This window comes from Adiantum capillus-veneris, chromosome 12 (assembly GCF_014529385.1).
Source record: "Adiantum capillus-veneris isolate H3 chromosome 12, ASM1452938v2, whole genome shotgun sequence".
In the NCBI taxonomy this organism is placed as follows: Eukaryota; Viridiplantae; Streptophyta; class Polypodiopsida; order Polypodiales; family Pteridaceae; genus Adiantum; species Adiantum capillus-veneris.
Window position 1 is genome coordinate 109,575,033 of NC_140942.1, and position 24,330 is coordinate 109,599,362.

Sequence of the window (24,330 nt, forward strand, 5' to 3'; positions counted from 1 at the left end):
TGTATGGGGCAACAAGATAGAGAAGCATACTTATATGGTCACGGGCCATTGGTATAAATCCCTACAAGCAAACTTGTATGAGCTGTGGGATAACAAGCTAGTAGTTTTCATATATTCCCACTTGATAAGGGCAATAAAGTTCCCTATGGAGCCTGTAGTGCTCGATGGCATAGGAGAAGTGTTCGAACTTTCCAACGAAAACCATGAGGCAATACACAATAGCATGCCCTTTGAATTGTAAATCAAATCTGATTTTATATCATCTAGTGAAAGATTGAACAAGATGGAATTGGTGTAAACGTACGATGGAACTAACATGTTGGTTTTTGAGAATGCTTCACCACTCTCCCCTCCCCCCCCCCCAAACATCACCACTAAAAAGTGTTGTAGTTCCAGAAAAACTCAATAAAAATTTACCACTTTTTAGTGGTGCTAAAGTGGTTTAGCACCACTAAAAAGTGGTTTAGCATCACTAAAAAGTGGTTTAGCACCACTAAAAAGTGGTTAAGAATGCTTCACCACTTCCCCCGAACATCACCATTAAATGGTGTTGCAGTTCCAGAAAAACTGTTGCAATAACACAATAAAAATTTAACCACATTTTAGGGGTTTCGCACCACTAAAAAGTGGTTCTGAGACATTCAGAAGTGTAGAGACATGTATAGTGCAGAGACATGTAAAGTGCCAGAACTTTTGTATATTACAAAAAGTATATTACAACAATTATCCAAAAACGTCTACATATCCACCAAGAATGTACAATATATAACATTTCTTAAATTACAGATGTACAATCTCATTCATCTCCATTTATAACAAAGTGCTCAAAGACTAGACTCCAAAATTCATCTTTGGGATTGCTGATGGGGTTTGCCTTTGTATACTCCAGGGTATTGGGGGTTAGTGCCCATATGCATAGCCATGGCAACAATGTGCGCGTGAGGTAATCAGGGTCTTGTTCTTCATCAAGAGGATCAAAGGTGGGTGGACATATATAGTTGTCCCAGACATTGCACAGATTTTTATATCTGGAGTCATCTACCAGCAATGTCCGAGAGGATTCATATTCTGGAAACTTGTTCCAGACATGGTAAAGGGGCTTGAAAGACACAGGTTCACCTACAAGGTCTCTTGGAGCTCCAACAATCTCTTCAAAATACAACCACTTCTCACTTTGATAGTTTGAGAAGAGATCCCTAAAGTAATAAGTCCTATGTTCCCATATGTCTGGCCAACATGTACTGAGGATATGCTCAATGTTAGCAGCAATACAAGTGATCCAAATCATTGCATCTGCTATTTTCCTCAAATCCCAAACAAATTGCTCAACATCTCTACGGTAGTAGATCCACAACTTCTCGTCCACTCTTTTTAGTTTAACTCTGTCGGAAGCTGGACGTGGAGGGTGTTTAAGTTGTCCAGTCTTTGGATCACGTTTTGATTACATCTCGTTTCACGAATAGTCCATCGAGATCAAGGATGATGAGCTTTTTGATCTTGAAAAGATTCGAAACAAGATATCCCCATCCAGGGCAGTTTGGCGAAATCTCCTCAATTTCGGGGCAAACTGCTGGTTCCTGGTCTTCCTCTACTTTATCTAGTGTTACATCTGTATTCTGATCTGTATCCTGCTTAGCTGCTATGTCTTCAACCTTCTCATCTGGTTCTTGAACATTTCCAATCTAGCTAAGTTCTGCCATAGACAAGTACCATGCCTTAAAAACCTCAATCAGACTAACATATTAACCTTTTCAAAATACACTTGAAAAGTATACCTTCCAGGCTATTGATTTCCATTTCATTAATTTCTTGAACTTCTATGGCAACAGTCCACTTGGCAGGAGATACTGGAGAAAAAATAAGCTCTACGTGAAGATGCTCATGATGATGTCGGAAAGAACAATACGAGTACAATAAATAGACAGTCAATGAACAATATGAGTACAATAAATAGACAATCAATGAGCAATAAACAACTAGTGAACGAAAAATAAAGCCATCGTTTCATTATCATCAAAATGAGGGTACAAAGACAAAATTACAAAGAGGCTACAAAGAACAAAAGGTTAATAGGGGCTACAAAAGTTTCTTGCGGGACTTTGGTTTGGGAGATTTAAGGTAGGGTGCTTGGAGGTTAGTCTTTTTCCGAGCAGATGAAGGCTCCTTGGATTTTTTACCTCCTGGAGTAGGCTTTGGAGGCTCGGATGCAACCTTCGCTTTTTTCTTTAGTGTGGCACGCTCTTCAGTGTTGCTCCTCTTTTTCCTACGCCCCAAAATCTCTGCACAAACATCTGAAATAAGAAGATCCGAGTCCTCATCAGACAAGTTCACTGTTGTATCCTTTTCAATTGGCTTCTCAGATGATTTTTCAGCATCCTCTACGTCCTTGTTCATTGCAGGTTCTGGCTTCAGAGGCACCTCGGCTGACTCCTTGGATGCGTCACCTTGAGCTCCCACTACATCTGCTCTTTTTTCCGTACTTTTTTCTGCTTTTTGTTGGTCCGGAGTGTCTTCACCTGCTTGTTTCTGGGATGCATTCTTATCCCCGCACGCACCACACATGCTATCAATATTGGGCTTGCGTGATGACCCAGCTTGGGAGTGTGCTACATAAAAGACAACGTAATAATACTCAATATTAAGTTATGTGAACATTCAAAGAGAAGAATGTTCCACAGAATATTACCAATTCCATCAACAGGAGATCCAAAGATGCCTTCCATTGGATCTTTCCCTGCAATTACATGGAGAAAAGAAACAAAATGGTTCGAATCTACAATCAGCTTCATATCATAAGGTATAAAAACATCAATTACCTGTACCAACATGCTCATCCATGTTTGCCTCTCCAGGTGCCAGCAGCTTCAAAGCATCTTGAAAGGTTCCTCACATCCATGAAATAGACACTGGTCGGCAGACTTACAGGCAGTTACAAAACAAAATGGGTGATACGGGTGTTGACACCGGAGCATGTAGACACCGGTAACAACAGTCTGCATGATAGACATCCCACAAGCAACACAATCACCTAACTGCACACAGCTATTGTCCGATCCCAAATGAACACGCGGCTTGATAGGAAGGATAGGCATTCTTGACTTGAACAAATTAATAATCGTTTCCACAAATCGAAGATGCCCTATCGCCACTTCTACTTCCCATAACAAAGTGTCATGCTGACCCTGTAAAAAAATAGCACTGCGTAAAACAGTATAAGTGTTTGTGCATTACTTTCAAGAGTCTTCATCACTTTATGTGGTACCACTTAAGAGTGTTATATAAACACATTTAAGTGGTCTTTTACCATATAAAATGGTCTCTAACCATTTTTCTCTAATTAGAGTTTAACCACTTTTAAGTAATATCAACTACTACTAGGTGAATCAATCAAGCTTACATACCTATAACTGTGCTGCCTCTTCACCTAGGTTATCGAGATTGTGCACTTCAATATCAAGTCCCATGTCTTTGAGAGCCTCCTTTCTGATTAGAATCAAGGTCTCAAGCTTTGCCATTGCTTCCTCGTTTGGGACAAGCCCAGCCTTATGCAACTTGAGTTCCTCCATATCCTTGTTCAGTCTCTCTACGATCTTGGCGGCGCCTCGCATCAAACCAACATGCTCATCTCTCTTTGTCTTTGATTGATCTAAAGAAATTTTTATTACTTCGAGACATTGCTGCGTCTCTTTCAACTTTATTAGCCTTCATGTTAGAAATAGCTGCTACATCCGCCGTTGACGCAGAAAATGTAGTCGAGGAAACATTTGACATTCCAAATGTTCCCATCGAGCCAAAGGCCCGCTTCTTTAGAAATTCCTCCTTAGCCTGCCCTGAAAATTGATGTCCACTTGAGTATGTCTGCAAGTCAAAGCGTGTGCCAGTACTGTTAGTGTAATTAGGCATATTTTCTGCATTAAATTTCCACTCGCTTCCAAGACATGGACCGTTTGTGGACCTCCATTTCTCCAATTTCCTATTTAAAGTTTTCTGTTGGCGTAACATTTTGATAACACCTTCAGCATACACAACCCATGCAACTAAACCTTTAGAATCTTCAGCGCCCTTGCACTTTTGCCACGTAAATCCATGTGAAAAATGCACACCTACCTCGTTGTTTGGGGGAGCTCCCTGATATACTTTGTGGTATAGCAGGAGACATTCTTCATACATTTCAGGCCTCAGCCACTGTAAATGCATCTTCTCCTTTTGGTGGTGCTTGTAAAGCCATACCCTAAGCCACTCCTCATCTGAGAAATCATCATCACATAGGAGCTTCGGATCCTGGCCAACCAAGCATAGCCCATATTCGGTATGAAAATCTCCCTTGGTGAAGCAAAATTTTGTTTGAGTGTGTAAGGCCACTCGTGGTACTGTCCACCTCCCTGTAAAAACATATATGAATGCATATTAGTATGTAATGAGCCATAATTAAAATTGTTTTATCAACAATAAGAAGTGGTTGAAATGATTTCTGCACCATTCTCAGTGGTATTGCAAAACTGGTTTTAAGTGGTTTTAAGTGTTACCTAACCACTAAATTGTTCTCAACCACTTAAAACTGGTTAGGTAACACTAAAAAGTCCTACTACACCACTATTTGCTGGTGATACATCACCTTTTGGTGTTTCTTCACCACTTTAAAGTGGTGCTGCAGCACATAAAAGTGGGCTGAACCACTGTTCAGTTGTGCTACACCGATGTGAATTGTTGTACACAACTTAAAACTGGTGATACACTCCTAAAAAGTGGTGCTACACCAATAGAATGTGGTATCTCCTTGTAAAGCTTCATCACCTAAAAGAACTTAACCACCACTTTTAGCAAAGATGTAGAACTAAAGATTATTGCACTTTTGTAAAGCATCACTAAAAAGTGATTCTACAGCACTAAAAGTGGTTGACCATCACGCACCACCACTTATATGTGATTTGAACCACAAAAAGTGGTGACCACCACTTTATTGGTGTTTACCACTTTATACCAAATAATGTTCAGGTTAAGAAGCACCACTTCTCAGTGGTTCTACACACTTTTAAGGTACCGAATAACGTTCTAGTTAAGAAGCACCACTTTATAGTTGTGTTCACCACTTTATAGTGATGTTGACCACTTTATAGTGGTCTTCACCACTATAAACACCACTTAAATGTGATTTGAACCACAAAAAGTGGTGAACACCACTTTATTAGTGTTTACCACTTTATACCAAATAACGTTCAAGTTAAGAAGCACCACTTTTCAGTGGTTCTACACACTTTTAAGGTACCGAATAACGTTCTAGTTAAGAAGCACCACTTTATAGTTGTGTTCACCACTTTATAGTGATGTTGACCACTTTATAGTGGTCTTCACCACTAGAAAGTGGTGCTTCTTAACTAAAACATTATTCGGTACCTTAAAAGTGTGTAGAACCACTAAAAAGTGGTGCACCATCGTGATGCTTCACCACAAAATAGTTAGGGTTTTCCACTGGAAAGTGATGCACCCATTGTATCGCCACTTTTTACTAGAGCCTTACCTCTTTTTAGTGCTTCCCAGCACTTTAAAGTGGTGCAGTATCACTTTTAAGAGATGGTGTACCATATCAACATAACTATGTAGTGATGCAACCATGGTTTCTGCCCAACTTTAAAGGGTGCTGCAGGTGCACCACTTCAAAACAGCCTATCCGTGGTGCTGTACTCATAAAAAGTGGGGTTCACCCACTTTATATTTACTAGTGGTTTGCACACTATTTTTTCCTAATAAAGCAACACTTTAATTGAATCCATGGGGGAAATACCTGCCTCTAACCTGCTGAACATTTTGCTTCTTAGGTGTACCCTTGGGGGACTCGGAAGTTCTTTTTGTAGCATGCATGTGTAAAAAATTCAGAAGTTTTACAATACGTAAAACCAATTTTAGAAATGCATGCATGATGCATCTAACCTGTTTTGATAGGCGACTCCTGCATAGAGATCTTTCCCTTCCTAGGTGTACCCTTGTCATAGTCTGAAGGTCCTTTTGTAGCCTGGTTCTTCATCCTGAAAAAATCACAAATGCCACATAGATACAACATCAATAGTTAAATGCATTCATGCTTGAACCTGCATGATGCATTCGTATATGCATGCACACACAGTTGATAAAATCTGCATTCATGCTTCAAGCTGCATGATGCATTTTTATAAAGCATTCACAAGGGTGATCAATTGGATGTGCACAATGCATATACATTCCAGAAATAAATTCTAAACTCACACATGCATCATTAATAGTTACAATCCATGATTATCTTGCCACACATTCTTTTTTTTTTTTTTTTTGGCAATACCCTCCCCAACAGAGGGTAGACCATATAGCGAGGGGTTGAACCTGGGTCCTTACACACCCACCCATTCACTTTAACCACCAAGCCCCCTTTGGTTATCTTGCCACACATTCAGAGACAAGCATACAACGCTTCTACATCTGCATGAAGCATGTTAAAATATGGATCAATGCTACCTAGGAAAACCAGCCACATTCAAATTCAACCAACATTCAAGATAGAATGATTCAAGCTACATGATGCCACATACTTGTTGCTGCTGCAGGGGATTTTTACTGAAGTTGATGACCAGCCCAGCAAAAAGTACTCCTCCTGAATTTGCTTGTTGTTGTTGTGATGTTGCTGCTTGTTGGTTCAGCTAGCAGAGAAATGCAAAGGAGGGAGGAAAGAGGGAATCAGAAACCTGAATGGTGCGGGCGAGACAGAGAGAAGGGGGAGGAACGAGCGAGACAGAGTGGGAGGGACGAGACTTGAGAGAATATTTGCATTAAGTTCTTGAAAGTACCTTGAGGTGATCATTAACCAGTAAGCGCTTTCACTTAGTACCCGTCAAATTTTAACCCTTTTTTTTTCCAAAAATTTTGAATTTAATCCCACTGTTTCAAACGCCTAAACCACCCATTTTCTCAACCCCAAAAACCATATACTATATAGTGGCAAAAGCGGTCCACCTATACATGCTTTCACCCATAGAGCACGTCTAGAGGAAGCCGCAAAGTGCTTTGTACGCCGAAATTGATTGACCTAAAATAGGCTGTTTATCTTATGCTTGATTTTGTTCAAGTGTCAAAAATGACATTTGAGTACATGAGAGTGTTAAGATACTCTACTCATGCTAGGCATTAAGTTTCATTGCATTCAGAGTCTTGTATCTACACAAATTTGTGTGGATAATGTTGTGGTAAGGAAAGAAGCTTATGACGTTTGACGCACATTTGAGACCGAGTTAGGTAGAAACCACTTAGACTTGAATTTTTGGAGAGATAAGCTATCTCTTGTAGCCTCCATGCACTAGTCGGGTCAGCTACATCCCATGGATTGACAATTTTTATGTCTGTGGTTCTTGCTTTGCTAGCATCAATATGGTGAGGCTTGGCAATCGAACGACATTTTGACGCCGCTCTCGGGTATGAGGCAACCTAGACTAGAGAAAAACCCAAAGAATACACTTGAAATTTTCATTACTTCCTCTAGTTTCAGCTAGAGTAACACATTTTCTGACTTGATCATGGTTGAGAGGTGCTTGAGAGTAGAGATACTCGGTAAGGACCTTGTGAGCTTTAGTCAATAGAATGGATTAGGTAGAGGGTCCTTGAGACGAGCTAGTGGTTGGTAAGGGCATCATCTAATTAGAAAGGGGGGCTTTAAGTCTGAAGGTTGAAGTTTTCATTTTGTGTATTGTTTTTTCATGTTCAGTAGAGTCAGGGTAAGTAAAAAACCATTAGCATTGCATTTGATCTAAGGTACACTCAGAAAACCATAGAAATTGTCAGATCTATCTTAGGTACATCGAAGATAGGCATGGTTTTTTGATATTGATAATGGCAAACTAAACTTGCAAGGTGGTAGATCAACTTGAGTAGACTTACTCCCTTTGATTTTGGTTACAATCGGATCATTAAAACCAAAAAAACCGCAGACTTTAGAGAAAATCAACAAGGAAAAGTAAAATCTGGCTAAACTTTGAAACTAGGGTGTGGATAAATCCTAAAACTTCTGGGAAAATCAATATGAGAGGGAAACAATGAAAAAGATCAAAATCTAGTAGAGATTTATCTTAGGCACGTTGAAGATAGAAATTTCTCTAGATTGGATATTTTGCTAAAATTTAACCTCACAGGGTTTTGTCAAATTTGGAGTTGTGCAAGGATAAAAACACCAAGAAAATTGGAGAACAAGACTATAGGATCAAAAAGGGTGAGAAAACATTAGTAGATTGTCCAAACTTTGTGAAATTCATTTTACAAGCTTGAAATCGCAATTAGAAACCAACCCAAGTCACATTGGGCAAAAACAAGTTGAAACAATGAAGATTTATCTTAGGTGCATCAAAGATAAACAAAAAGCACAATTTTTTCATTTCGAAACCAGGGTGAGGACTCCATCTATGTGATAAAAAATGAAATTACCCTCACAGAAAGATACACATATTTAGGCGTTCCTAGGATAGCCATAGCAAATTTTCATAGCTGGGATATATTGGGTATGTCCATTGTTTGGGAAAAGGGATTTTTGGATATTTTGTGCCTTCAGATTGACAATTGTGGAATCACATACGGTTTAAAGTGCTAGTGTATAGGTAATTATGACTTTGCAGGAAAGACAAGACAAGGAGTGGAAGCATTGTATCTGAAGCGAAGGACAACATTCAAGGTTTGAAGTATCTGCCCAAATAAGTCGTGTGAACCCATATATGAACGTAAGATTTGGCAGAGTTTTGGAAACTTGGGTATCTTCAGGGAGAATGGGAGTAGAGCGTTCACAAGAGAGAGTTAAACCAAGGGAAACCATTAAAAGTTATTGCAAAAGAAGTACCCAACACTTATTCTGGCTCAAGCTTTGTGATGTCTTCCTTCTCAACTCAATCAGGGAGTGGGACCTCTCTCAAGTTCAAGCATATCTTGACCTTCTTCAAAACCAGCAAGTATGAAACCCAGATTTACCTAGACCCTAATGAGGAGTTTGTAGTAAATATTGATGACCATATTGTCAAGTTTGAAGCAGAGGTTAGGGCCAACAAACATGACAAATTTTATATGGAACAAAACGGAGAGCAATACCTCAAGATATAGGATCTTGATTCAATAAAAAAATGGGGATTGGAGGTTGATACCCTAATTCCTAGTAAGGCTGAGAATGAAGAACCTCCTATATTTGAATAGAAGAATATGACTTGATAGATACCAAACCTTCGAAACGCATACCCATGGATAACCCTAGGCTTGGAGTCTATTGTTGGCAGGCCAATAATGTCACGATCTGGACAACCCATACCAAACCAGGACAATTGACACCCCTAAAGATAGTGTATATTTTTAAGATCAAGGAAAAGGGCTTAACAACATTATCAATCGATCTCTTTAGGGATTTTTATAATAATGATTTTGTTATGATGACTCCAAAGGAGATTGACCAGACTAAGTACCAGGGATTCTTGATCCAAGAAGAAATTATGAGAACAATACATTAAATTGAATAGAATGTAGGCCCAAATGATAGAGCCTATGATAGCATGTTCAATGAAAGAGGAAGCACAGACAGGGGCAGCCACCTCAATGATGAGACCAAGGGTAGAAATGCAAAAATCACCTACAACAGGGAAATAATGGGTGACACTAGGACAAGGAGAGGTCCACATGAGTCACATCTACCAAACAACTAGTTTAAAGGTCTAACGGGAGAAACACAGGCTAGAAGAGAGAGAACATGTGTTGAGAATAACCGTAGAGTCAGACCATCAAACTTTAAAAATTGGGTCAAAAAATTACAGCAAATTAGGGGATCTGTACCATTTAATGAGCTTCATACATGTTTTGAGAGTTGAGCACATAATCGACTTCCATATACAGTTTGAGGGATTTGGATGACCTTAGAGGAAAAATCTTTAACCTGGTTTTAGACCATACCTCTTGGGTCGATAACCAATTTACCAACTTTGGCAATGAGATTTGTTGTTGCTTGTTCTAAAATGGGAATAAAGAATAGTACAATGGCAAAAATCCAAACAAAAACAAAGAGAAATTGTCAAAGATAGCGTGAGTCGGATGAGGCAATGCATAGATAGATGTCCAAAGTTGGATATTTGAATCAAGGAAAGACTTGTCTCACTCTTTTTAGAGGGGCTATTAAACAAAGATCTGCATGCTATTTTGTATAGCAAGAAACACATGACTTAGGAAGCGTGCAGTCTAGATGCAATCGACTTGAGTGATAATTGTGAGATCTTCAATGAGGAAAGCAAATCTAAAGATACACAGAGTAAGAAAACTACACCCACTGTGCCAACACAAGTAGGGCCAGCTGTTGCAACTCCTGCCAATGCTATAGAGGACATGCTTATATACATGAACGATATGATGACCAACATGCAAAGGATGCCAATGAGGGGCCCGAGACAGGGACAAAATCAGGGACAACCAATGGGACAACAAAGACAATTGAAATGGTGTACAATTGAAGGAAAATGGACAAATCACAAGACAAATGAGTGCTACTACAAGCCAATATATGATGGAAATACCCAGTACATGCCAATGAGGCCACAATGACAAATCATGTAAAGATACCCACCAAATGTGGCACCAATGCAAATATCACCTATGAATATGGAGAGACAACATCAAGTATTAATCCAACAACCACCACTCCCAGGGAACAATGGTATATCAATCAAAATATATGTTTCTTGATGGACAAATGGATGAACAAGCTCTAGTACCTATTACTCCATACCGTAAAACAAGTTAAGTAACAATGGAGATAGAAGAGGGGTGGAATAATCAACCAACATTGGTCCCTGTAGAGCCAATGTACCAAGCACCTGTGGATATAGTACATGTTTACTTCATTTCAAATCAAGGATCTAGACCACCTATGATCAAGACAATGCCCACCATTAAAGAAAAAGCTCACGAAAAGATTGAATTGAAAACCTTGGAGAATGATGACACACAATCAACTACACTGATAGTTCCTCGTAATGAATAAGGATGGGACGGAGTACCTATATTCAAAGAAGATTGTCAAAACCACATGTGGGAAAGAGTTAGAGAAGCATAAGACGAGATCTTGACTCTAAAATTTGCACCAATTGAAGAAGTTCGTCTTGATAGACCACCCATTCGAACTAGATGAACATTCCTTGTATGGAGATTGGGGATCAGAGCACTCGGGATCTACAAAAGCTGGAATGTTGCAAACATTACCTTCTTACCTAGGTGAAAATCTGCAAAACAACAAAATTAAATAGGCCAAAACAAACCTTGGATGTGGCTAATTTTCAATCCATTATGTCAACATCAATTTAGTTCACAATCACTTTGGGTGAGCTACTAAAATTACGGCCACACCTATGGGGAGATTTGCAAACCACCATGGAAAAGATATGATTAAAGAGAGCATCTCAAATGAGCTTGGAAAAATTTCAAAACAAAGAGGCATGGACTAATCAATATTGTGCCCATGAACCATTAGGAAAATTTTGGGGTCTTGTTTGGGCCCTAAAAGAGTTTCCACCTCAACAAATTTTTTGGTTGCAATTCTTATAGCACAAAAGTATTTTGAAGTTATAGAGAAAATCTATCAATAAGGTAAAACAAAGATTTCATGTTGCAATGACTAAGATTTTGCTAAAAGTTTGTTCCTTAAAGGATCTTACAAGATATAAATAGACTTTCTACTTTGAAATAAGACAGGGAAAGTTCAAACTCATTTGAGCTACAAAACCTGGCGGCAACACCAATCTATTTCTTTGAGAAAATGTTACAAAGATCAACTATTTTTCTAAACAATCCTTAATTATGGAGAATGCACAACCTAATAGCCAATCTTCTTTACTCTTTAAGCGTATATATCATCTCCATATAGACATAGACACAAATTATGAGCCCATTCAATAAAGGAATAGATATTTCACACTTACAAAGCTGCAGATAGATCAATTGAGACATACTAATCATAAACATCTTGATCATTGGTGTGATGGGACATTTTATCCTATGAATCCCCTTGCTATGTCTACTCCTCTGTTTAATAACCTTACATCTCTATTACATTTTGTTGGGGATGGGTCTCATGGTCTCTTGGGTTATTGCAATAACTTGGTGATGAGGATTACACAACAAGCAATGATAGATCTAGAGATATTGAAGCAGCAACAAACATCTTTTTTCAATCTATCAATGCAAAACAATAAGCTTCTACAAGAACAAACACTTTTGAAGATTGAACAAAATATTATCCTCCAAAGAAACCATTGTTGAGCTTGAAAAGGAGGTGAGAAGGACGAGGATAAAAACCACTCCACTTAGTCTTCATCAAAGATGCAGAACTGTTTCCAACATTCAAACCCTCAAATTTGGAAGTGGAGGTCTTAAGCGCAGGATTCGAGCAATAAGGTATACCGTTTTAGTACATATCCTTGTTATAACAAAGTATTGATTATTAGCTAATAAAAAATATGTTTTTGCAAAGGCATGCTTCATCTTGAAAAGGAAATTATTGATCCTCAAATGGCCAAATCTTCATATTCCTCTTTGATTGCACCTCATGTTGCAAAAGAGATTTTGAATGCCTCAAAATTCAAGAAGATAAAGTAGGATATAATCAATGATTTTCTACAAAGCACAACCATTGATACTTTAGATGTTCAAAGTGTCATAGATAATTGTGGCATCAGCCACAAAGGATATTCAAGCATCTTCAAATCAGTAAAGAGCCAGCTCAAAGATAAAAAGGTCTCATCTTCTATCTTACCTATACCAGCTCATGTATGTCAAGCATGACAAGGTCTCAACAATGAAGTTTCACAGTACTTGGGTGATTCATATTTTATCAACCAAGAATTTAGAAATGCGGGACGAGTGGTACACTTTAATGAATTAGCTAATATTTGTTTCAATTTGCAAAATCTTCAAAAGCAAATGGTCAAATTTTATAATGGGACAAGCGAGGAGGTACAAAGTCAAACTAATCTTTGTACTTAAGCTAGATGAATGTGAGATATTGAAGCAAAAAAAGATAGAACAAATCCCTATAACCCTATTGAATAGAGCACTTCAGGGAGTAGCACAAAATCTTGTGAACAATGATGATAGATTCAATGTACAATCAAAGAATGATATATGGTGGCTAGGAGCTTTTGAGGTATACGAACTTTTAAGCTTTCTCTAGTTAATGTATCATGTAATGTTAATAAGAAAAAGTCATTTATGCAGGTTGACAAAGAAGATCATGACATTTTGTACTGGACATTTCACCAAACAGATATCCCTGAAGTCATTTGTAGACAAAAAAAGGGTGAACTTCTTCATGTTGAAGATATTGGAGGCTTCCAAGTAGAGTGGCATCTTGCTTGTGATCTCAAGACACTCAAGTGCATGTATAACATTGCAAAAGGTGCTAGCTCTAAATCAACTTGTCTATATTGTATGAATGAAGCTCACTCTTTGAGCTTGAAGCAGCACAACCGAAAACCATCTAGAGCTGATGAGGATCCTAACTTTCGAGACATTCTTGATATTCCACTTTGACATGTCCATATATGTATATTGCATGCATTATACAGGATTGTTGAGAAGCTTGTATAATTATACATTGAATATGCATGGAAGTTGAAGCCAAAGACCGAGTCAAGAAGAGCAATTGAAGAAATAGAGAAAATACTATCAGAGATGGGGCTCCATGGAGGTAAAGTAAAGATAATTGCTTGTCAAAAGCGTTCAATATCATCACATGAAGTTCCAGTAAAACCTTCACTTGGAGGTGTGAAAGCTCGCAGGTGTTTGTCATTTCACGGTGAACTGAGCAAAATTAACAAGAGTTGTAATTGCTTAATGGTAAAGTATGAGCAGTGCAAGAAGCTTCATAATGCTATTAAAGGCCATGCTGATAATGGAAAGGCTAGGAATCGCAAAGCAAAAGTGTGGATGGCTCTTGATGAGGTTTTTTGCTTACTTGACAAGAAAGAATGGATAGACAACGACAACATGAAATTAAAGCTAGCACTTCAAGCTTTTGGTAAAAGTATGCAAGATGCATGGAGTACTCAAAGCATTACCCACTACATGGTAATTCATCTTTTCTTCTTACAACCTATTTGATTTGTATAAACATAATTTTTATGACATGCAACATTTTTTACACGATCATATGCCCTGGTTCACAAAGCAATATGGATGTCCTGCAATATGGTCCACTCAAGGAATGGAAAAATCCCATTATCAAGATCGTGGAGTGTACTCTCGACACACTCAACATGGCGGAGGAAAAAATAGAGCGAACAACTTAAAAGAAGTATTTTTTTGGTTCTATAGAAGAGTCTTGCTACAAATAAGGGAGAAGAAAATTTCTAGAAACAAAAAGAAAGCTCTTGCAATAAAGATATACAAACAAATTCAAAGACGACAGAGCTAAAAGGATTCTACTACAGAAGCAACCTTACATCAGTGGAGATCTAAGAGAGTGAGGGATAAAAAAGTTTGGGTTCTACCTCAAGAACTAGAACACATTCTATAAAAGTGTATACTTAATACAAATCTATTCTCAAATGATATCTTCAATGTCTTCAACATCTTGTTGACCTAAACTTGAAGTGCCCTCTTTGTATTCAACCTGCTTCAAATCATCGTGTCGATTCTTGGCTGATGCACCTTGTGCATGTAACATTGCACTTGTGTAAGGAAAGAGGTGTGCTCGCTGCTGCTGTTCCCCCCTCGCTGCGCCATCGGTCCCCCCCCTCGGGTGCCCTGCCTGCCCCCGCTGCCCTGCCTTCCTGCGCTCCCTACCCCCGTTGCCCTCGCCCACTGCTGCCGCCCGCACCCACCACTGCCGCCCCAACCGTCCCCACCCGATGCGCCTTAGCCGCCGCCGCCCGTCCGCCCGCTTTCTTTCATCCCAATAGTTCCCTGCAAGTCAGCTCCTTCAGCACTGAGTCTCCTCTGGGGCAGTGCTCTGTGTGCCTATTTGCAGAGTCCTCCAGCCACCCTCTTCTTACGGCATAGCAATAGACACATATGGAGGCTCCAACTTTGCCACAGAGGGACTCGCCCGAAGCCCCCTCGCTTGACCCCGCTGAGCCCACCATTGGACTTTCTTTTTCGCCGGACAGAGCAAGTGAGCCTTGCCGCAGAGGTAGAACGATTGCAGGCAACTTCGGTCATCTGCAAGATTCTCCGCACCCGACCTAGCAGAGGAGAGCTGCGTGACCTTCTCCAGGCCTGCCTTCTCGCCGAGGTGGGCAAGATCCTGGATGTACAGATTCTCGAACGGGGTTACTATCAGATCGAGTTTGATACCTCCGAGATGGCATCCAAGGTCACAGCCATGAGTCCACTGACCATTCGAGTAGCACGTGCCCACTTTTGACAGTGGAGACATGATTTTGACCCCGCTTTGGATGTTCTAGCAGAGGAGGTAGACATCCCCATCTTGGTCTGCTTTTTGGGTTTATAGAGGGAGTACTTACCACTTCTATCCAGGATCGGCTCAGCCATTGGTACTATCTTGGAGACACCTCGTACGTCAGCATCAGTAGCCAAGGTGGCTGGCATTCCCTCAGTTCGAGTTTTGGTCAGAGGCACCCACACGCTCCCGAAGGTTATCCTTTTGCCTCGGGTGAATGGGGGTTGGTTTAGACAGAGTGTGGAGTATTCGGGCCTCCCGAACCAGTGCTTCATTTGTCGACAGATGGGCCATCTAGCGAAGGCCTATCCATGGAGGAGGCCTCGACCTGCACCACAGCCTCAGCCCCAGCCTGCCAGGCTGGCCCGCAGCCATAGACAACGACACAACGCGCACATGCAGAGCCACCGTCCGAGCTTGGGGCTCCAGCGGAGGAGGGGTGGTAGCAGGACCGTGGTAGACGACGATAGGGGCCACAACGCCAGCCTGGAACTCAGAGTGGCCCTCAAGCTCCTACTCAGCAGCAGTGGGTTCCCACAGGGAACCACTTTGGTCCTCTTGAGTAGGAGGAGGTCCCTGCTCCAACCCCCACCCCAGCTTCACCCTCAACGGCCTCTCCCCCACCAGAGTTCCCCCCCTCTTCCTCATCCTCCCCCTCGCCTTCTGCTCCCGTCGCCTCTCCACCTTGCCCCTCTACCTCTGTCACCCTCTCCCGCCCCTCTTCTCCACCGCTTCCCCCAGCTCCTTCTCCCCCCCTCCTACTCCAGTTCCACAGTCGACCCAGGGGGAAGGACCTTCTCCGACGGCTAGGAGATCTCTTGGCAACACCTTTTCTATGAGTTGCCTAGCAAGAGAGGGTCAGCCTTTCTTACGGCCCCCTTTGTAGATACAGACATCTTCCCTTGCAGCTATCCCTCGTGGTTTGACGAGCATTGACATCCGGCGCCGCTGGGACTTCTTCGACTATGGATTCACTCGTTTTCTCGACGATCCCTCTGCCGACCATGAAACAGCTTGCTTCAGGGTCCATGCTCTGTTCCTTGCCGCTAGGGGGACAGAGGCCTGGGACTCAGTAGTTGGTTTCTCCTTCCCCCTCTACGGCAGGGCCGAGACAGAGTGGACCCTCGACTCAGTGTTGGGATGGTTGCATACACAGGTCCTAGAGTTCTCTCACCACATGGGAGAACTTGGAGTTACAGACATGCTGCAGAGTTTGTGGCCATTGGCCAAGTTTGTGGTGACACCCCCAGACTCAGCTGGATGTAGGCACATTGTGGTGTACTTCTTTGCTGATACGCAGTGTTTTCCATGCTATGTATACATTCATGAGGACTCCTCGACAGAGGCGGTTGCTTTACGCATGGCTCACTCTGCTTGGGCTTGGGCTAGACACTCATTGTAGTCACGCCTATCTAGAGGACGCTTGGATGCCGATTACTCCCCATCCAAGCCAGCCTCGAAGATAGCCCGTCTAGATACTATGGTAGCATTTGTTCTCTCTCGCTGCCCATGAGAATCATCTCATGGAACGTGCAGGGACTAGGTGGGCCCCAGTTTCAGCGTCAGCGGGGTCGATTGCATCAAGAGCTTCAACGTTGCCTTGTGGGAGGAGAGATTGATCTTCTTATGCTTCAGGACCACCATCTGTGTGACGGCCGCATTCGGCGATGTGGTCAGCTTTTGCGTGGACCAGATGATACCTTTTGGTCAGCTGCTTTTGGACTTGGAGGCATCCAGGGTGGGGTATGTATGACTATTGCAGACTCATTGCAGTAGGCCATTGTGGGCAAAGGGATTATTGTGCCAAGCAGGGCTCAGGGTGGCCTTGTGGGTTTCTTGAATATCTATGCGCCCAATGTGGTGAGTGCTCGTGCAGAGTTTTGGTCACAGATTGTTGAGTCTTTGCCGCAGGCAGATCATTGGTGCATAGGAGCGGACTTCAACATGTTGGAGGAACCTTCTGACAGGATTGGTGGCAGCCATGCTACTGTGCATGGAGTCGAGTTGGCAGCTTGGGAGAGGTCGTGTATGAATTTGAGGGTCTCCGATACATGGCAGCACTCTGGTTTTGTGAGGCCTCCAGACAGTCTTGCCTTCTCTAGATCGGACCGTAGAGTGGGAGGAGTGAATCTATCGCAGATAGATCTCTTCTACACTAGTGACCACTTCAGTGACTTGGGAGGATTAGTGGGCATCCTAGTAGGGACCTCCTTCTCGGACCATGCACCAGTGATCCTCATAGTGGCAGACAGGCAGAGGAGTGGGAGCACGATGCTCCGCATCCCAGAGAGGGTCTTGTTGGACTCAGCACTCAGAGAGAGGGTAGAGGCTCTCTGGACAGAGTGCATGGATAGACAGGATTCTCCTACTGACAGAGTGGCCTCAAGACTAGCTTAGATTAGCCATTTTTTTCTTAAGGAGTCTATGGCTTGCTGGGTTGCAGTGAGAGAGGCAGAGCAATGTCTGAGATGGGGCATTACTTCATTACAAAGGATGCAGGAGTAGCATCCAGACAGTCCTTGGTTGGAGGAGCAGCTACAGTAGGCTTGATAGGAGCTTGCTAGCACAGAGGAGAGGCGACATCCACTGACAGGCATCTCAGTGGACTCAGGTGGGTGACAGAGTGATTGGTGCTTTCTTTGAGAGGATGGGACCTTGGCACTCGCATGCCAAGGTCAATCAGTTGAGGAGGCTCGATGGGTCAGTTGCTTGTGAGCCCGAGGATATGCGTGCAGTTGCTACTGACTTCTACCGTGAGTTACTGTCTACTGAGCCCCAGTTAGAGTGGTAGGATGCATGCAGGGAGCAGGTTTGGTCACAGATGCCATGTCTTGTGACTGAGGAGATGCGTCAGAGGCTAGAGATGCCACTTCAGCTTGAGGAGCTGCACATGGCTCTTAGGGACCTCCCGTGTGGTAGTTTTCCAGGTGAGGATGGGTTGACTCCCAGCTTTTTCTTGGAGTACTGGGACCTGCTTGGCCCAGATCTCTGTAGTGCTTTTTAGTACATTTTGCACATAGGAGTGATGCTTGACAGCATGAGTGAGGGCCTGATCTACCTCATTCCCAAGGAGGGTGGATCCTTGGATGAGATTCTACAGTGGCACCCCATCACCATCCTCAACTTAGCTTACAAAATTCTTACCAAGGCTTTGAGTTTGAGGATTTAGCCACTTTTAGAGAGCCTTATACATGGGACTCAGACAGGTTTTGTCAAGGAACACAGTATCCTTGACAACATCTTTACTTTCTGGGAGGCTTCTGCCTTGGCACGGCTCCGTGGTGAGGACCTCGTGATTCTTCTTCTTGATTTTGAGAAGGCATACGACAGAGTTGACTGGGACTTTCTAGAGGGCACTCTACACAGAATGGGCTTCTCAGATGCTTCGATCAGAGGGGTGTCAGCCTTGTACAAACAGGCTCACACTCAGGTACTTTTGGTAGGAGGTAGAGGTGATCACTTCATGCTTACATGCTCGGTTGCGGGGTACATAGTTTTGCTGTTTTTGTACATAGAAGTGTCGAGAATTCAAAGTGTGAGTAAGTGCTTTAAAAATAAGAAGAAAAACTGAACTTTTATCAGCTTGGGGTCGTGAGTGAGTGGGAGTTTTCAGCTGTGAAGAAGAAAGCCTCTCTTGCTGCAGTCTGCGGTGGTGCGTGGGGGTTGTGTAGTGGAGGTGCCCGTGTGTGTGTGCGAGGGCCTGGAGCCTTGATTGGAGAGTGTGTCTCTCATCAATAAGGACATGAACATGGGTGGTGACCTCTGCACTTTCACCCCTCTTCTCTCTTTTTGGTGATGGAAGCTTTCTTGTACGCGTGTGCCTGCTACTCAGGTTTGGCAGTGAAAGCCCCTTGTTATTGTTGTGAATGGGAGGTTGTTTCCACATGTTTTCCATGGTTTTTTGGCTGAGCATCATGATTTTTTGTATAACTCATGATTGGAATGGTTTTTGATGGGTTTGTGTGCATGGTTGGGAGCGATTTTGGAGCCCCTTCCTACATATGCAAGGGCTGCTGAGATGGTGTGAGGGTATGGTGTTTATGAACAAAAGTTCAGAGATTTTTCTTGGTTTTCATTCGTTTTTTTCCCCAAAATGTAGTGCCTTTTTTTCTTCCTTGACTGCAATTGATCATAGCTAGGGCTATGACAGTATAGAGGGAAGCTAGTCGAGTGTAGGCGGGGTTTTGTGCATGCAAGGGTGAGTGTGTTTGTGAGTGGAAATCAGATCCTATCCTCTTGTGAGAGCTACTTTACTTTTCCTCATATATCTTGTGAGTATGGAGGTGTTATAGAGGCCACCCCCAAATCCTTCACAACGTCATATACTAGCAGCACAGAGAGAGGCCCGCCCCGCTGCAACACGTTATTGGCAAGAGGAGGGTCTCACAGTTGAGTTCTTGGCAGCCTTTTGGGAGAGGTTGTGGTACTCCAGACAGCCGAGGCGCATCACCTTGTTTTAGTGGTTGGTCGCACACAGGGCTACAACAATAGGAAATCTGGCTAGTGCATAGTGGTCTCTCGGCCGCATGTGCAGCTTGTGACCATTTGGTGGAGAGTCAGCGTCACTGTCTTTAGGACTGTCCCTCGGCCCAGCAAGTGTGGCTACGAGTTCTTTGGCTGATGCCTACTCTCTCCATGGCTTGACAGTACACTTGGGGGGCAGCGGCTTGGTCCACTCTCACGGTCCCGGCACTTCAGTTTGAGTTATCTTCCACCAACAGAATGATAGTGATGCAGGGTGGGTGACCTACACTCCAGCCTGCTATAGAGCTTACTCCACAGGAGTGGTGCAGTGAGAGAGAGGAGTGTTGGGAGCTCATCAGTGGCTTTGGTTCATCTGGCGGACCCACTGTTTTCGCATCTTTGAGGCTCACCCTGTGCCACCAGCAGAGACTATTCGTGACTTTTGGCTAGAGCTGATCCATACTCTCAGGGGATAGCTTGAGGGACTACATGGCAGCTCTGACCACATGCAGGAGCTCCACGAAGCTTTCCTTCGACTCTGGCGCCCTGGGCCTTTCTACACCATTGTCCAGGGTGTGCTCCGATGGCACTATCGTCCACCTGTGTGGCTCTTCCCTCCTCCCATCTCTTGATTTAGCCTCATTGTATATATGCTGTTTTTTCATTGGGAGAGTCTCCCCATCATGTTTGCTGTAGCCCTCTCTTGCAGAGGTGGTTGTATCCCTATGGGCAATTTTCATTAACTAATAGAAGGGTCTTCTTCTCGAAAAAAAAATTCATCGTGTCGAAGTAGAAATCATTTCCCAAACAGAGAAAGCTCTTTATAATGTTTAATTCCCTTTGCAAGAGCATATCAAGTATATGCTAAATAACTTCCTGCAAGTGATCCTTGCATTGCATGACCATATCCAAAAACATTGATATCACACTCTTTCTCCAAAAGGCTTACTTTGGCAGCATCTAGATGAAGAACATAGCCGCCAATATACTTTGACAATGTCTTGTATACAAACAGAGGTATATAACCATCAACGGAGTACTTCATGTGAAAAATAACTAAATCAAGACAAGCAAGGTACTTAATGTAGTGCTTCAAAGCACCATCTTTGGTAAGATCAACGACTCTAGCTGAGCACCTTAAGAACTCATCTTTTGATGGTTGAATCTACAAACATATAAATAAATTAATTATTAGAAACATTGAAAGCAAAAAAAAAAAAAAAGCTTATACAAATAAAGTGCTTACTGTAATATTCTCATTTGACACAAGTTGATTATCCTTCCAAAGATTTATCGAACCAACATTTTGTATTTTGAGATCTTGCTCCTGAATGATTGGTACATCTTTATCTTGTTCATTTTCACTATCCACTTTTGAAAGATGAGTATCTGTTATATTCTTGTGCGCCTTGAGAAACTCTTCTTTGGTAGGCTCTTTATACTAAAGAGCTTCATTGAAACAAACCTCCAATGCTTTATGAGGCTCAAAGAAAACATCCAACTTGCCTAAACGAGGATCTTTTTCTACAAAATCTTTGTATTTAACTGCTCTTCATCGGTCCCATCATTATAGTTCAAGTGTTGTGCCAAAATAGCATACAATTCATCCTCTTGTAAACCAAATGACCTTTGGATATTTGAAAGCATTATATATTCTCCATGGCCAAGAGGAAAGCATGATAGAATAGACAAGGGCAATGTTCCTTTAAAATTAGGGTACAAAGACTTCTCCAATTCAATATTGCCTTCTCGAATCCTAGAAAGTTGAAGACTTTCAACTTCTTGCCACTCTTTTTTTACATCAAGAACTTCTTCATTGTCTTGTTCATCTTTGATCACTTCATTGGATTTAGATTTACTTTCATCCCTTTCTGCTTCTTCATCTTCACTATCTCTTAAGAACAAAAGCAAAATAAACCCCACACTTTTCTTTAATAGTCTACATTTGTCTTTGCACTTTAAATATTTTGGAAAATTTAGTTTGACATTTTCTGATAAGGCGGAATACTTTTTGTTAAGCCTAGAGGATTGTGATGGATTCTTTTGAACCAAATCTTTAGCGTGAATATATTCTTCATCAAGGTATAGTACCATTCTTGAATCCACCAATTGATCAAACTCTCTGGTGTACTCTTGTAAAGCTTCTTTGTGAAAAATAAGAGTTTCTTCAAGTTCAAAAGGAGTAATAAACATTGTATAAAATGAATCATATGATTCCATGGCTCCACAATCATATAGAAATTCTTGCAATAGAATCTCGGGATTGTTTTTATATGTAATAAAAAATGTCTATATTTGAAGAGCAAGGTCATAATGCAATTATAAAAAACCTCTCGTGAACTATCAATGTATAATATACCTATGTCATCACTATTCTGAGTAGACGTTGCCAAATCATTATAAATAGATGAGATACCATCAATTTGAGAGTCACGTTTTCTTTTCAAATCAGCCATAACCTTTGGGCAAAGATTCTCTCTCTCTCTCTCTCTCTCTCTCTCTCTCTCTCTCTCTCTCACACACACACACACACACACACACGCACACACACACACACACACAATTCAACTATATACATGCATGTATGCATTATGTAGATTAACATATGTGTGTATATGTGGGTATGTGTGTGCACTTGAAATGCATAGTAGTCAATTCGAATTAATTGAATACTATACAGTGCGATTCAAGTGCACTTAAACTATTGATGCTAGAGATGTACTTGAGATGCTTGAAAGTGATCTCCTCACAGTTGAGTTCCTTCTTTGAGCATTTTAGGTGCATCCAATGAGTAAATTATGAGGATATTGATTAGGTTTCTTCCCCCATATCCTCTCTCATACACAATAAGTTGATATAACAATTACTGTTTACAAATAATAAATTTTTATTGTATTTTTAGAATGACTACAAGCGTGGTTAGACTTTGTTATTGCATTGAAAAAACCCTTACTTGGAGTCTTGTATGCTAAGGTTCTAGCTATTTTTTAATAAAGAAAACCTAGGAACCCCTACTTGCACAATATACTAGATTCATACCAGTAGCTTCTCAGGTTTATTAGCTCAATCTGCCAAGATTCTAAGCTGTCGTGTTGCTTTGCTTCTGGTTGTAGACGGATAAGCAGTCGAGGCGTAAACCAAAAAAAAAAGTGCGATTAGGGCCAGATTAGTTTTAGTAGGAATAAATAGAGATTCTTATAGAGCAAGCATAAGAGAAAATCACGACTCAAAACAAAAAAAACATTGAAAAATAAGTTGAAAGTAGATATCAATACTTAATTGGTGTTGACAACCAATAGATGCTTCCAATAATTTGATATCTGAAAACCATGTTACAAATCGGTTGCATACGCCATCGTTCGTATGCTTGTTGATATGCAAACCCATTTATCAAAAATCCCAACTCGATGGAAGCAATCTGTAATTGTCAGACAAATCCCACCCTGTAAAATTTACCTGCTCTTTAGTTCCCACAAATTTCCGTTCCGTCCTCTACCAAATCAAAATTTGGCCTGCTCTCTATCTTGCAAAACACATCCCTTTTGCATACCTTTTTTTAATCATAACTATGCTTCACCTTTCCAAAGACCTTCCGTTGGCTTGTGCTTGTTAAGTTCACTTGCGCTCTCGCCCACCTCCCAATAGCCCTCCTTGCTTGTCCTTATTTGTTAAGGGAGATCGAGACACCTTGAAACCCACCCTGTATTGCCTAATCTCCACGGTAATGGCTGCCTCAAGGTCTCAAAGGCTCACCCAGAGAGATCCCTCTTCTTTTTACGTGCTTTATTGGTGGGCTTCATGCTTGAGAGAGAAAGGTTTGCTTGTTTGTTGAGCAATGGCGTGTCCTCCCATTGGGTACACAAGAAGAGAGAGAGGGTGCTCTAAGTGCGTGCAGCTGCAGAAGTAGCCCAGTGGATGCAAGTTGCCATTTTGGCAATGCGTTGATAGTGGAAGGCGGTCTGATGATAAAAAACGGCACTATGATGTGGTAGGTCTGTAAGGGCAATGTCCCACGCCCGGTAGGGTCCCGGTTTGTTAAGTAAAGGCAAGGGAGAGTACACTAGAGACCTCGCAAGTTTCCCCCCTTCACTGCAAAGAAGTGTTGTGGGCCACATGCCGGTGATTGGCGGGCTTTGTTGGTGCATCAGTGTAGTGCGTTTGCAGTTTTGGGGCCGATCACGGCATGTCTTCAGTGTCATTTCTTGATTCGTGGTCACCTTCACGTGATCTTATCGTTCTTCTTCTATTGCTTGGGCATCAATTGTCAAGTTTCTTTGTTTTTTCTTCTTGTGTGTGCGTATAGCGTGCGTATACTTGTGTGAATGCGTGCATGACTGTTTGTGAGCGTGTGTAAATGTGTGGGTGTATGTGTTTGTGTATGGTAAGAGAGAGAGGGATGTCATTTACCGAAATGAGGGGGAGAGAGAGATAGTGAG

The 24,330-nt window shown here is 41.8% G+C and overlaps 2 pseudogenes; one reads left to right on the plus strand and one right to left on the minus strand.

Moving 5' to 3' along the window:
* Positions 1-12,027: 12,027 nt before the first annotated feature.
* Positions 12,028-13,560, plus strand: LOC147446309 (uncharacterized; annotated as a pseudogene).
* A 1,012-nt stretch (positions 13,561-14,572) lies between these two features.
* On the minus strand, positions 14,573-21,541 carry LOC147446310 (uncharacterized; annotated as a pseudogene).
* Positions 21,542-24,330: the final 2,789 nt, after the last annotated feature.